Raw genomic sequence first — 13,888 nt, 5'->3', positions numbered from 1 at the left:
TCATGATTTTGTAGATTTCGTGCTCTTCTTTGCGAATTCAAGCCAGAAAACAACGAAAATCGGCGAGAAATCGTCGTTTTGCATCGAAATATGCGGTTTTCTGCAAGAAGTTTGATGATTTCGAGCAGAATTCTGCTGTTTTCTTGCAATTCAGCCGTTGAATCTTGGTAAAAAGTCATGATTTTGTAGATTTCGTGCTCTTCTTTGCGAATTCAAGCCAGAAAACAACGAAAATCGGCGAGAAATCGTCGTTTTGCATCGAAATATGCGGTTTTCTGGAAGAATTTTGATGATTTCGTGCAGAATTCTGCTGTTTTCTTGCAATTCAAGCGTTGAATCTTGGTAAAAAGTCATGATTTTGTAGATTTCGTGCTCTTCTTTGCGAATTCAAGCCAGAAAACAACGAAAATCGGCGAGAATTTCGTGCAGAATTCTGCTGTTTTCTTGCAATTCAGCCGTTGAATCTTGGTAAGAAGTCATGATTTTGTAGATTTCGTGCTTTTCTTGGCAAATTCAAGATAGAAAACAACGATAATCAGCGAGAAATCGTTGTTTTGCATCGAAATATGCAGTTTTTTCTAAGAATTTTGATGATTTCGTGCAGAATTCTGCTGTTTTCTTGCAATTCAGCCGTTGAATCTTGGTAAAAAGTCATGATTTTGTAGATTTCGTGCTCTTCTTTGCGAATTCAAGCCAGAAAACCACGAAAATCGGCGGGAAATCGTCGTTTTGCATCGAAATATGCGGTTTTCTCTAAGAATTTTGATGATTTCGTGCAGAATTCTGCTGTTCTTTTGCAATTCAGCCGTTGAATCTTGGTAAAAAGTCATGATTTTGTAGATTTCGTGCTCTTCTTTGCGAATTCAAGATAGAAAACAACGAAAATCAGCGAGAAATCGTCGTTTTGCATCGAAATATGCGGTTTTCTCTAAGAATTTTGATGATTTCGTGCAGAATTCTGCTGTTTTCTTGCAATTCAGCAGTTGAATCTTGGTAAAAAGTCATGATTTTGTAGATTTCGTGCTCTTCTTTGCGAATTCATGCCAGAAAACAACGAAAATCGGCGAGAAATCGTCGTTTTGCATCGAAATATGCGGTTTTCTGGAAGAATTTTGATGATTTCGTGCAGAATTCTGCTGTTTTCTTGCAATTCAAGCGTTGAATCTTGGTAAAAAGTCATGATTTTGTAGATTTCGTGCTCTTCTTTGCGAATTCAAGCCAGAAAACAACGAAAATCGGCGAGAATTTCGTGCAGAATTCTGCTGTTTTCTTGCAATTCAGCCGTTGAATCTTGGTAAGAAGTCATGATTTTGTAGATTTCGTGCTTTTCTTGGCAAATTCAAGATAGAAAACAACGATAATCAGCGAGAAATCGTTGTTTTGCATCGAAATATGCAGTTTTCTCTAAGAATTTTGATGATTTCGTGCAGAATTCTGCTGTTTTCTTGCAATTCAGCTGTTGAATCTTGGTAAAAAGTCATAATTTTGTAGATTTCGTGCTCTTCTTTGCAAATTCAAGCCAGAAAACAACGAAAATCGGCGAAAAATCGTCGTTTTGCATCGAAATATGCGGTTTTCTCTAAGAATTTTGATGATTTCGTGCAGAATTCTGCTGTTTTCTTGCAATTCAGCCGTTGAATCTTGGTAAAAAGTGATGATTTTGTAGATTTCGTGCTCTTCTTTGCGAATTCAAGATAGAAAACAACGAAAATCAGCGAGAAATCGTCGTTTTGCATCGAAATATGCGGTTTTCTCTAAGAATTTTGATGATTTCGTGCAGAATTTTGCTGTTTTGTTGCAATTCAGCCGTTGAATCTTGGTAAAAGTCATGATTTTGTAGATTTCGTGCTCTTCTTTGCGAATTCAAGCCAGAAAACAACGAAAATCGGCGAGAAATCGTCGTTTTGCATCGAAATATGCGGTTTTCTGCAAGAAGTTTGATGATTTCGAGCAGAATTCTGCTGTTTTCTTGCAATTCAGCCGTTGAATCTTGGTAAAAAGTCATGATTTTGTAGATTTCGTGCTCTTCTTTGCGAATTCAAGCCAGAAAACCACGAAAATCGGCGAGAAATCGTCGTTTTGCATCGAAATATGCGGTTTTCTCTAAGAATTTTGATGATTTCGTGCAGAATTCTGCTGTTCTTTTGCAATTCAGCCGTTGAATCTTGGTAAAAAGTCATGATTTTGTAGATTTCGTGCTCTTCTTTGCGAATTCAAGATAGAAAACAACGAAAATCAGCGAGAAATCGTCGTTTTGCATCGAAATATGCGGTTTTCTCTAAGAATTTTGATGATTTCGTGCAGAATTCTGCTGTTTTCTTGCAATTCAGCAGTTGAATCTTGGTAAAAAGTCATGATTTTGTAGATTTCGTGCTCTTCTTTGCGAATTCATGCCAGAAAACAACGAAAATCGGCGAGAAATCGTCGTTTTGCATCGAAATATGCGGTTTTCTGGAAGAATTTTGAAGATTTCGTGCAGAATTCTGCTGTTTTCTTGCAATTCAAGCGTTGAATCTTGGTAAAAAGTCATGATTTTGTAGATTTCGTGCTCTTCTTTGCGAATTCAAGCCAGAAAACAACGAAAATCGGCGAGAATTTCGTGCAGAATTCTGCTGTTTTCTTGCAATTCAGCCGTTGAATCTTGGTAAGAAGTCATGATTTTGTAGATTTCGTGCTTTTCTTGGCAAATTCAAGATAGAAAACAACGATAATCAGCGAGAAATCGTTGTTTTGCATCGAAATATGCAGTTTTCTCTAAGAATTTTGATGATTTCGTGCAGAATTCTGCTGTTTTCTTGCAATTCAGCTGTTGAATCTTGGTAAAAAGTCATAATTTTGTAGATTTCGTGCTCTTCTTTGCAAATTCAAGCCAGAAAACAACGAAAATCGGCGAAAAATCGTCGTTTTGCATCGAAATATGCGGTTTTCTCTAAGAATTTTGATGATTTCGTGCAGAATTCTGCTGTTTTCTTGCAATTCAGCCGTTGAATCTTGGTAAAAAGTGATGATTTTGTAGATTTCGTGCTCTTCTTTGCGAATTCAAGATAGAAAACAACGAAAATCAGCGAGAAATCGTCGTTTTGCATCGAAATATGCGGTTTTCTCTAAGAATTTTGATGATTTCGTGCAGAATTTTGCTGTTTTGTTGCAATTCAGCCGTTGAATCTTGGTAAAAGTCATGATTTTGTAGATTTCGTGCTCTTCTTTGCGAATTCAAGCCAGAAAACAACGAAAATCGGCGAGAAATCGTCGTTTTGCATCGAAATATGCGGTTTTCTGCAAGAAGTTTGATGATTTCGAGCAGAATTCTGCTGTTTTCTTGCAATTCAGCCGTTGAATCTTGGTAAAAAGTCATGATTTTGTAGATTTCGTGCTCTTCTTTGCGAATTCAAGCCAGAAAACAACGAAAATCGGCGAGAAATCGTCGTTTTGCATCGAAATATGCGGTTTTCTGGAAGAATTTTGATGATTTCGTGCAGAATTCTGCTGTTTTCTTGCAATTCAAGCGTTGAATCTTGGTAAAAAGTCATGATTTTGTAGATTTCGTGCTCTTCTTTGCGAATTCAAGCCAGAAAACAACGAAAATCGGCGAGAATTTCGTGCAGAATTCTACTGTTTTCTTGCAATTCAGCCGTTGAATCTTGGTAAGAAGTCATGATTTTGTAGATTTCGTGCTTTTCTTGGCAAATTCAAGATAGAAAACAACGATAATCAGCGAGAAATCGTTGTTTTGCATCGAAATATGCAGTTTTCTCTAAGAATTTTGATGATTTCGTGCAGAATTCTGCTGTTTTCTTGCAATTCAGCCGTTGAATCTTGGTAAAAAGTCATGATTTTGTAGATTTCGTGCTCTTCTTTGCGAATTCAAGCCAGAAAACCACGAAAATCGGCGAGAAATCGTCGTTTTGCATCGAAATATGCGGTTTTCTCTAAGAATTTTGATGATTTCGTGCAGAATTCTGCTGTTCTTTTGCAATTCAGCCGTTGAATCTTGGTAAAAAGTCATGATTTTGTAGATTTCGTGCTCTTCTTTGCGAATTCAAGATAGAAAACAACGAAAATCAGCGAGAAATCGTCGTTTTGCATCGAAATATGCGGTTTTCTCTAAGAATTTTGATGATTTCGTGCAGAATTCTGCTGTTTTCTTGCAATTCAGCAGTTGAATCTTGGTAAAAAGTCATGATTTTGTAGATTTCGTGCTCTTCTTTGCGAATTCATGCCAGAAAACAACGAAAATCGGCGAGAAATCGTCGTTTTGCATCGAAATATGCGGTTTTCTGGAAGAATTTTGATGATTTCGTGCAGAATTCTGCTGTTTTCTTGCAATTCAAGCGTTGAATCTTGGTAAAAAGTCATGATTTTGTAGATTTCGTGCTCTTCTTTGCGAATTCAAGCCAGAAAACAACGAAAATCGGCGAGAATTTCGTGCAGAATTCTGCTGTTTTCTTGCAATTCAGCCGTTGAATCTTGGTAAGAAGTCATGATTTTGTAGATTTCGTGCTTTTCTTGGCAAATTCAAGATAGAAAACAACGATAATCAGCGAGAAATCGTTGTTTTGCATCGAAATATGCAGTTTTCTCTAAGAATTTTGATGATTTCGTGCAGAATTCTGCTGTTTTCTTGCAATTCAGCTGTTGAATCTTGGTAAAAAGTCATAATTTTGTAGATTTCGTGCTCTTCTTTGCAAATTCAAGCCAGAAAACAACGAAAATCGGCGAAAAATCGTCGTTTTGCATCGAAATATGCGGTTTTCTCTAAGAATTTTGATGATTTCGTGCAGAATTCTGCTGTTTTCTTGCAATTCAGCCGTTGAATCTTGGTAAAAAGTGATGATTTTGTAGATTTCGTGCTCTTCTTTGCGAATTCAAGATAGAAAACAACGAAAATCAGCGAGAAATCGTCGTTTTGCATCGAAATATGCGGTTTTCTCTAAGAATTTGGATGATTTCGTGCAGAATTTTGCTGTTTTGTTGCAATTCAGCCGTTGAATCTTGGTAAAAGTCATGATTTTGTAGATTTCGTGCTCTTCTTTGCGAATTCAAGCCAGAAAACAACGAAAATCGGCGAGAAATCGTCGTTTTGCATCGAAATATGCGGTTTTCTGCAAGAAGTTTGATGATTTCGAGCAGAATTCTGCTGTTTTCTTGCAATTCAGCCGTTGAATCTTGGTAAAAAGTCATGATTTTGTAGATTTCGTGCTCTTCTTTGCGAATTCAAGCCAGAAAACAACGAAAATCGGCGAGAAATCGTCGTTTTGCATCGAAATATGCGGTTTTCTGGAAGAATTTTGATGATTTCGTGCAGAATTCTGCTGTTTTCTTGCAATTCAAGCGTTGAATCTTGGTAAAAAGTCATGATTTTGTAGATTTCGTGCTCTTCTTTGCGAATTCAAGCCAGAAAACAACGAAAATCGGCGAGAATTTCGTGCAGAATTCTGCTGTTTTCTTGCAATTCAGCCGTTGAATCTTGGTAAGAAGTCATGATTTTGTAGATTTCGTGCTTTTCTTGGCAAATTTAAGATAGAAAACAACGATAATCAGCGAGAAATCGTTGTTTTGCATCGAAATATGCAGTTTTCTCTAAGAATTTTGATGATTTCGTGCAGAATTCTGCTGTTTTCTTGCAATTCAGATGTTGAATCTTGGTAAAAAGTCATAATTTTGTAGATTTCGTGCTCTTCTTTGCAAATTCAAGCCAGAAAACAACGAAAATCGGCGAAAAATCGTCGTTTTGCATCGAAATATGCGGTTTTCTCTAAGAATTTTGATGATTTCGTGCAGAATTCTGCTGTTTTCTTGCAATTCAGCCGTTGAATCTTGGTAAAAAGTGATGATTTTGTAGATTTCGTGCTCTTCTTTGCGAATTCAAGCCAGAAAACCACGAAAATCGGCGAGAAATCGTCGTTTTGCATCGAAATATGCGGTTTTCTGCAAGAAGTTTGATAATTTCGTGCAGAATTCTGCTGTTTTCTTGCAATTCAGCCGTAGAATCTTGGTAAAAAGTGATGATTTTGTAGATTTCGTGCTCTTCTTTGCGAATTCAAGCCAGAAAACAACAAAAATCGGCGAGAAATCGTTGTTTTGCATCGAAATATGCGGTTTTCTGTAAGAATTTTGATGATTTCGTGCAGAATTCTGCTGTTTTCTTGCAATTCAGCCGTTGAATCTTGGTAAAAAGTCATGATTTTGTAGATTTCGTGCTCTTCTTTGCGAATTCAAGCCAGAAAACCACGAAAATCGGCGAGAAATCGTCGTTTTGCATCGAAATATGCGGTTTTCTCTAAGAATTTTGATGATTTCGTGCAGAATTCTGCTGTTCTCTTGCAATTCAGCCGTTGAATCTTGGTAAAAGTCATGATTTTGTAGATTTCGTGCTCTTTTTTGCGAATTCAAGATAGAAAACAACGAAAATCAGCGAGAAATCGTCGTTTTGCATCGAAATATGCGGTTTTCTCTAAGAATTTTGATGATTTCGTGCAGAATTCTGCTGTTTTCTTGCAATTCAGCAGTTGAATCTTGGTAAAAAGTCATGATTTTGTAGATTTCGTGCTCTTCTTTGCGAATTCATGCCAGAAAACAACGAAAATCGGCGAGAAATCGTCGTTTTGCATCGAAATATGCGGTTTTCTGGAAGAATTTTGATGATTTCGTGCAGAATTCTGCTGTTTTCTTGCAATTCAAGCGTTGAATCTTGGTAAAAAGTCATGATTTTGTAGATTTCGTGCTCTTCTTTGCGAATTCAAGCCAGAAAACAACGATAATCGGCGAGAATTTCGTGCAGAATTCTGATGTTTTCTTGCAATTCAGCCGTTGAATCTTGGTAAGAAGTCATGATTTTGTAGATTTCGTGCTTTTCTTGGCAAATTCAAGATAGAAAACAACGATAATCAGCGAGAAATCGTTGTTTTGCATCGAAATATGCAGTTTTCTCTAAGAATTTTGATGATTTCGTGCAGAATTCTGCTGTTTTCTTGCAATTCAGCTGTTGAATCTTGGTAAAAAGTCATAATTTTGTAGATTTCGTGCTCTTCTTTGCAAATTCAAGCCAGAAAACAACGAAAATCGGCGAAAAATCGTCGTTTTGCATCGAAATATGCGGTTTTCTCTAAGAATTTTGATGATTTCGTGCAGAGTTCTGGTGTTTTCTTGCAATTCAGCCGTTGAATCTTGGTAAAAAGTCATGATTTTGTAGATTTCGTGCTCTTCTTTGCGAATTCATGCCAGAAAACAACGAAAATCGGCGAGAAATCGTCGTTTTGCATCGAAATATGCGGTTTTCTGTAAGAATTTTGATGATTTCGAGCAGAATTCTGCTGTTTTCTTGCAATTCAGCCGTTGAATCTTGGTAAAAAGTCATGATTTTGTAGATTTCGTGCTCTTCTTTGCGAATTCAAGCCAGAAAACAACGAAAATCGGCGAGAAATCGTCGTTTTGCATCGAAATATGCGGTTTTCTGTAAGAATTTTGATGATTTCGTGCAGAATTCTGCTGTTTTCTTGCAATTCAGCCGTTGAATCTAGGTAAAAAGTCATGATTTTGTAGATTTCGTGTTTTTCTTGGCGAATTCATGATAGAAAACATCGAAAATCGGCGAGAAATCGTTGTTTTGCATCGAAATATGCAGTTTTCTCTAAGAATTTTGATGATTTCGTGCAGAATTCTGCTGTTTTCTTGCAATTCAGCCGTTGAATCTTGGTAAAAAGTCATGATTTTGTAGATTTCGTGCTCTTCTTTGCGAATTCAAGCCAGAAAACAACGAAAATCGGCGAGAAATCGTCGTTTTGCATCGAAATATGCGGTTTTCTGCAAGAAGTTTGATAATTTCGTGCAGAATTCTGCTGTTTTCTTGCAATTCAGCCGTAGAATCTTGGTAAAAAGTGATGATTTTGTAGATTTCGTGCTCTTCTTTGCGAATTTAAGCCAGAAAACAACAAAAATCGGCGAGAAATCGTTGTTTTGCATCGAAATATGCGGTTTTCTGTAAGAATTTTGATGATTTCGTGCAGAATTCTGCTGTTTTCTTGCAATTCAGCCGTTGAATCTTGGTAAAAAGTCATGATTTTGTAGATTTCGTGCTCTTCTTTGCGAATTCAAGCCAGAAAACAACGAAAATCGGCGAGAATTTCGTGCAGAATTCTGCTGTTTTCTTGCAATTCAGCCGTTGAATCTTGGTAAGAAGTCATGATTTTGTAGATTTCGTGCTTTTCTTGGCAAATTCAAGATAGAAAACAACGATAATCAGCGAGAAATCGTTGTTTTGCATCGAAATATGCAGTTTTCTCTAAGAATTTTGATGATTTCGTGCAGAATTCTGCTGTTTTCTTGCAATTCAGCTGTTGAATCTTGGTAAAAAGTCATAATTTTGTAGATTTCGTGCTCTTCTTTGCAAATTCAAGCCAGAAAACAACGAAAATCGGCGAAAATTCGTCGTTTTGCATCGAAATATGCGGTTTTCTCTAAGAATTTTGATGATTTCGTGCAGAATTCTGCTGTTTTCTTGCAATTCAGCCGTTGAATCTTGGTAAAAAGTGATGATTTTGTAGATTTCGTGCTCTTCTTTGCGAATTCAAGATAGAAAACAACGAAAATCAGCGAGAAATCGTCGTTTTGCATCGAAATATGCGGTTTTCTCTAAGAATTTTGATGATTTCGTGCAGAATTTTGCTGTTTTGTTGCAATTCAGCCGTTGAATCTTGGTAAAAGTCATGATTTTGTAGATTTCGTGCTCTTCTTTGCGAATTCAAGCCAGAAAACCACGAAAATCGGCGAGAAATCGTCGTTTTGCATCGAAATATGCGGTTTTCTGTAAGAATTTTGATGATTTCGTGCAGAATTCTGCTGTTTTCTTGCAATTCAGCCGTTGAATCTTGGTAAAAAGTCATGATTTTGTGGATTTCGTGCTCTTCTTTGCGAATTCAAACCAGAAAACCACGAAAATCGGCGAGAAATCGTCGTTTTGTATCGAAATATGCGGTTTTCTCTAAGAATTTTGATGATTTCGTGCAGAATTCTGCTGTTTTTTGCAATTCAGCCGTTGAATCTTGGTAAAAAGTCATGATTTTGTAGATTTCGTGCTCTTCTTTGCGAATTCAAGCCAGAAAACAACGAAAATCGGCGAGAAATCGTCGTTTTGCATCGAAATATGCGGTTTTCTGTAAGAATTTTGACGATTTCGTGCAGAATTCAGCTGTTTTCTTGCTATTCAGCCGTTGAATCTTGGTAAAAAGTCATGATTTTGTAGATTTCGTGCTCTTCTTTGCGAATTCAAGCCAGAAAACAACGAAAATCGGCGAGAAATCGTCGTTTTGCATCGAAATATGCGGTTTTCTGTAAGAATTTTGACGAGTTCGTGCAGAATTCTGCTGTTTTCTTGCAATTCAGCCGTTGAATCTTGGTAAAAAGTCATGATTTTGTAGATTTCGAGCTTTTCTTGGCAAATTCAAGATAGAAAACAACGAAAATCAGCGAGAAATCGTTGTTTTGCATCGAAATATGCAGTTTTCTCTAAAAATTTTGATGATTTCGTGCAGAATTCTGCTGTTTTCTTGCAATTCAGCCGTTGAATCTTGGTAAAAAGTCATGATTTTGTAGATTTCGTGCTCTTCTTTGCGAATTCAAGCCAGAAAACAACGAAAATCGGCGAGAAATCGTTGTTTTGCATCGAAATATGCAGTTTACTCTAAGAATTTTGATGATTTCGTGCAGAATTCTGCTGTTTTCTTGCAATTCAGCCGTTGAATCTTGGTAAAAAGTCATGATTTTGTAGATTTCGTGCTCTTCTTTGCGAATTCAAGCCAGAAAACAACAAAAATCGGCGAGAAATCGTTGTTTTGCATCGAAATATGCGGTTTTCTGTAAGAATTTTGATGATTTCGTGCAGAATTCTGCTGTTTTCTTGCAATTCAGCCGTTGAATCTTGGTAAAAAGTCATGATTTTGTAGATTTCGTGCTCTTCTTTGCGAATTCAAGCCAGAAAACCACGAAAATCGGCGAGAAATCGTCGTTTTGCATCGAAATATGCGGTTTTCTCTAAGAATTTTGATGATTTCGTGCAGAATTCTGCTGTTCTTTTGCAATTCAGCCGTTGAATCATGGTAAAAAGTCATGATTTTGTAGATTTCGTGCTCTTCTTTGCGAATTCAAGATTGAAAACAACGAAAATCAGCGAGAAATCGTCGTTTTGCATCGAAATATGCGGTTTTCTCTAAGAATTTTGATGATTTCGTGCAGAATTCTGCTGTTTTCTTGCAATTCAGCTGTAGAATCTTGGTAAAAAGTGATGATTTTCTCGATTTCGTGCTCTTCTTTGCAAATTCAAGCCAGAAAACAACAAAAATCGGCGAGAAATCGTTGTTTTGCATCGAATTATGCGTTTTTCTCTAAGAATTTTGACGATTTCGTGCAGAATTCTGCTATTTTCTTGCAATTCAGCCGTTGAATCTTGGTAAAAAGTCATGATTTTGTAGATTTCGTGCTCTTCTTTGCGAATTCAAGCCAGAAAACAACGAAAATCGGCGAGAAATCGTCGTTTTGCATCGAAATATGCGGTTTTCTGTAAGAATTTTGATGATTTCGTGCAGAATTCTGCTGTTTTCTTGCAATTCAGCCGTTGAATCTTGGTAAAAAGTCATGATTTTGTGGATTTCGTGCTCTTCTTTGCGAATTCAAACCAGAAAACCACGAAAATCGGCGAGAAATCGTCGTTTTGTATCGAAATATGCGGTTTTCTCTAAGAATTTTGATGATTTCGTGCAGAATTCTGCTGTTTTTTGCAATTCAGCCGTTGAATCTTGGTAAAAAGTCATGATTTTGTAGATTTCGTGCTCTTCTTTGCGAATTCAAGCCAGAAAACAACGAAAATCGGCGAGAAATCGTCGTTTTGCATCGAAATATGCGGTTTTCTGTAAGAATTTTGACGATTTCGTGCAGAATTCTGCTGTTTTCTTGCTATTCAGCCGTTGAATCTTGGTAAAAAGTCATGATTTTGTAGATTTCGTGCTCTTCTTTGCGAATTCAAGCCAGAAAACAACGAAAATCGGCGAGAAATCGTCGTTTTGCATCGAAATATGCGGTTTTCTGTAAGAATTTTGACGAGTTCGTGCAGAATTCTGCTGTTTTCTTGCAATTCAGCCGTTGAATCTTGGTAAAAAGTCATGATTTTGTAGATTTCGAGCTTTTCTTGGCAAATTCAAGATAGAAAACAACGAAAATCAGCGAGAAATCGTTGTTTTGCATCGAAATATGCAGTTTTCTCTAAAAATTTTGATGATTTCGTGCAGAATTCTGCTGTTTTCTTGCAATTCAGCCGTTGAATCTTGGTAAAAAGTCATGATTTTGTAGAATTCGTGCTCATCTTTGCGAATTCAAGCCAGAAAACAACGAAAATCGGCGAGAAATCGTTGTTTTGCATCGAAAAATGCAGTTTTCTCTAAGAATTTTGATGATTTCGTGCAGAATTCTGCTGTTTTCTTGCAATTCAGCCGTTGAATCTTGGTAAAAAGTCATGATTTTGTAGATTTCGTGCTCTTCTTTGCGAATTCAAGCCAGAAAACAACAAAAATCGGCGAGAAATCGTTGTTTTGCATCGAAATATGCGGTTTTCTGTAAGAATTTTGATGATTTCGTGCAGAATTCTGCTGTTTTCTTGCAATTCAGCCGTTGAATCTTGGTAAAAAGTCATGATTTTGTAGATTTCGTGCTCTTCTTTGCGAATTCAAGCCAGAAAACCACGAAAATCGGCGAGAAATCGTCGTTTTGCATCGAAATATGCGGTTTTCTCTAAGAATTTTGATGATTTCGTGCAGAATTCTGCTGTTCTTTTGCAATTCAGCCGTTGAATCTTGGTAAAAAGTCATGATTTTGTAGATTTCGTGCTCTTCTTTGCGAATTCAAGATAGAAAACAACGAAAATCAGCGAGAAATCGTCGTTTTGCATCGAAATATGCGGTTTTCTCTAAGAATTTTGATGATTTCGTGCAGAATTCTGCTGTTTTCTTGCAATTCAGCAGTTGAATCTTGGTAAAAAGTCATGATTTTGTAGATTTCGTGCTCTTCTTTGCGAATTCATGCCAGAAAACAACGAAAATCGGCGAGAAATCGTCGTTTTGCATCGAAATATGCGGTTTTCTGGAAGAATTTTGATGATTTCGTGCAGAATTCTGCTGTTTTCTTGCAATTCAAGCGTTGAATCTTGGTAAAAAGTCATGATTTTGTAGATTTCGTGCTCTTCTTTGCGAATTCAAGCCAGAAAACAACGAAAATCGGCGAGAATTTCGTGCAGAATTCTGCTGTTTTCTTGCAATTCAGCCGTTGAATCTTGGTAAGAAGTCATGATTTTGTAGATTTCGTGCTTTTCTTGGCAAATTCAAGATAGAAAACAACGATAATCAGCGAGAAATCGTTGTTTTGCATCGAAATATGCAGTTTTCTCTAAGAATTTTGATGATTTCGTGCAGAATTCTGCTGTTTTCTTGCAATTCAGCTGTTGAATCTTGGTAAAAAGTCATAATTTTGTAGATTTCGTGCTCTTCTTTGCAAATTCAAGCCAGAAAACAACGAAAATCGGCGAAAAATCGTCGTTTTGCATCGAAATATGCGGTTTTCTCTAAGAATTTTGATGATTTCGTGCAGAATTCTGCTGTTTTCTTGCAATTCAGCCGTTGAATCTTGGTAAAAAGTGATGATTTTGTAGATTTCGTGCTCTTCTTTGCGAATTCAAGATAGAAAACAACGAAAATCAGCGAGAAATCGTCGTTTTGCATCGAAATATGCGGTTTTCTCTAAGAATTTTGATGATTTCGTGCAGAATTTTGCTGTTTTGTTGCAATTCAGCCGTTGAATCTTGGTAAAAGTCATGATTTTGTAGATTTCGTGTTCTTCTTTGCGAATTCAAGCCAGAAAACCACGAAAATCGGCGAGAAATCGTCGTTTTGCATCGAAATATGCGGTTTTCTGTAAGAATTTTGATGATTTCGTGCAGAATTCTGCTGTTTTCTTGCAATTCAGCCGTTGAATCTTGGTAAAAAGTCATGATTTTGTAGATTTCGAGCTTTTCTTGGCAAATTCAAGATAGAAAACAACGAAAATCAGCGAGAAATCGTTGTTTTGCATCGAAATATGCAGTTTTCTCTAAAAATTTTGATGATTTCGTGCAAAATTCTGCTGTTTCCTTGCAATTCAGCCGTTGAATCTTGGTAAAAAGTCATGATTTTGTAGATTTCGTGCTCTTCTTTGCGAATTCAAGATAGAAAACAACGAAAATCAGCGAGAAATCGTCGTTTTGCATCGAAATATGCGGTTTTCTCTAAGAATTTTGATGATTTCGTGCAGAATTCTGCTGTTTTCTTGCTATTCAGCCGTTGAATCTTGGTAAAAAGTCATGATTTTGTAGATTTCGTTCTCTTCTTTGCGAATTCAAGCCAGAAAACAACGAAAATCGGAGAGAAATCGTCGTTTTGCATCGAAATATGCGGTTTTCTGTAAGAATTTTGATGATTTCGTGCAGAATTCTGCTGTTTTCCTGCAATTCAAGCGTTGAATCTTGGTAAAAAGTCATGATTTTGTAGATTTCGTGCTCTTCTTTGCGAATTCAAGCCAGAAAACAACGAAAATCGGCGAGAAATCGTCGTTTTGCATCGAATTATGCGGTTTTCTGTAAGAATTTTGATGAGTTCGTGCAGAATTCTGCTGTTTTCTTGCAATTCAGCCGTTGAATCTTGGTAAAAAGTCATGATTTTGTAGATTTCGAGCTTTTCTTGGCAAATTCAAGATAGAAAACAACGAAAATCAGCGAGAAATCGTTGTTTTGCATCGAAATATGCAGTTTTCTCTAAAAATTTTGATGATTTCGTGCAAAATTCTGCTGTTTTCTTGCAATTCAGCCGTTGAA

The sequence above is a fragment of the Gnatocerus cornutus genome, chromosome 7 (genome assembly GCF_029298725.1).
Source record: "Gnatocerus cornutus isolate USDA-ARS CGAHR chromosome 7, icGnaCorn1.1, whole genome shotgun sequence".
Classification (NCBI taxonomy): domain Eukaryota; kingdom Metazoa; phylum Arthropoda; class Insecta; order Coleoptera; family Tenebrionidae; genus Gnatocerus; species Gnatocerus cornutus.
The sequence above is the reverse complement of the archived record's forward strand: the minus strand, read 5'-3'. Positions refer to the sequence as shown.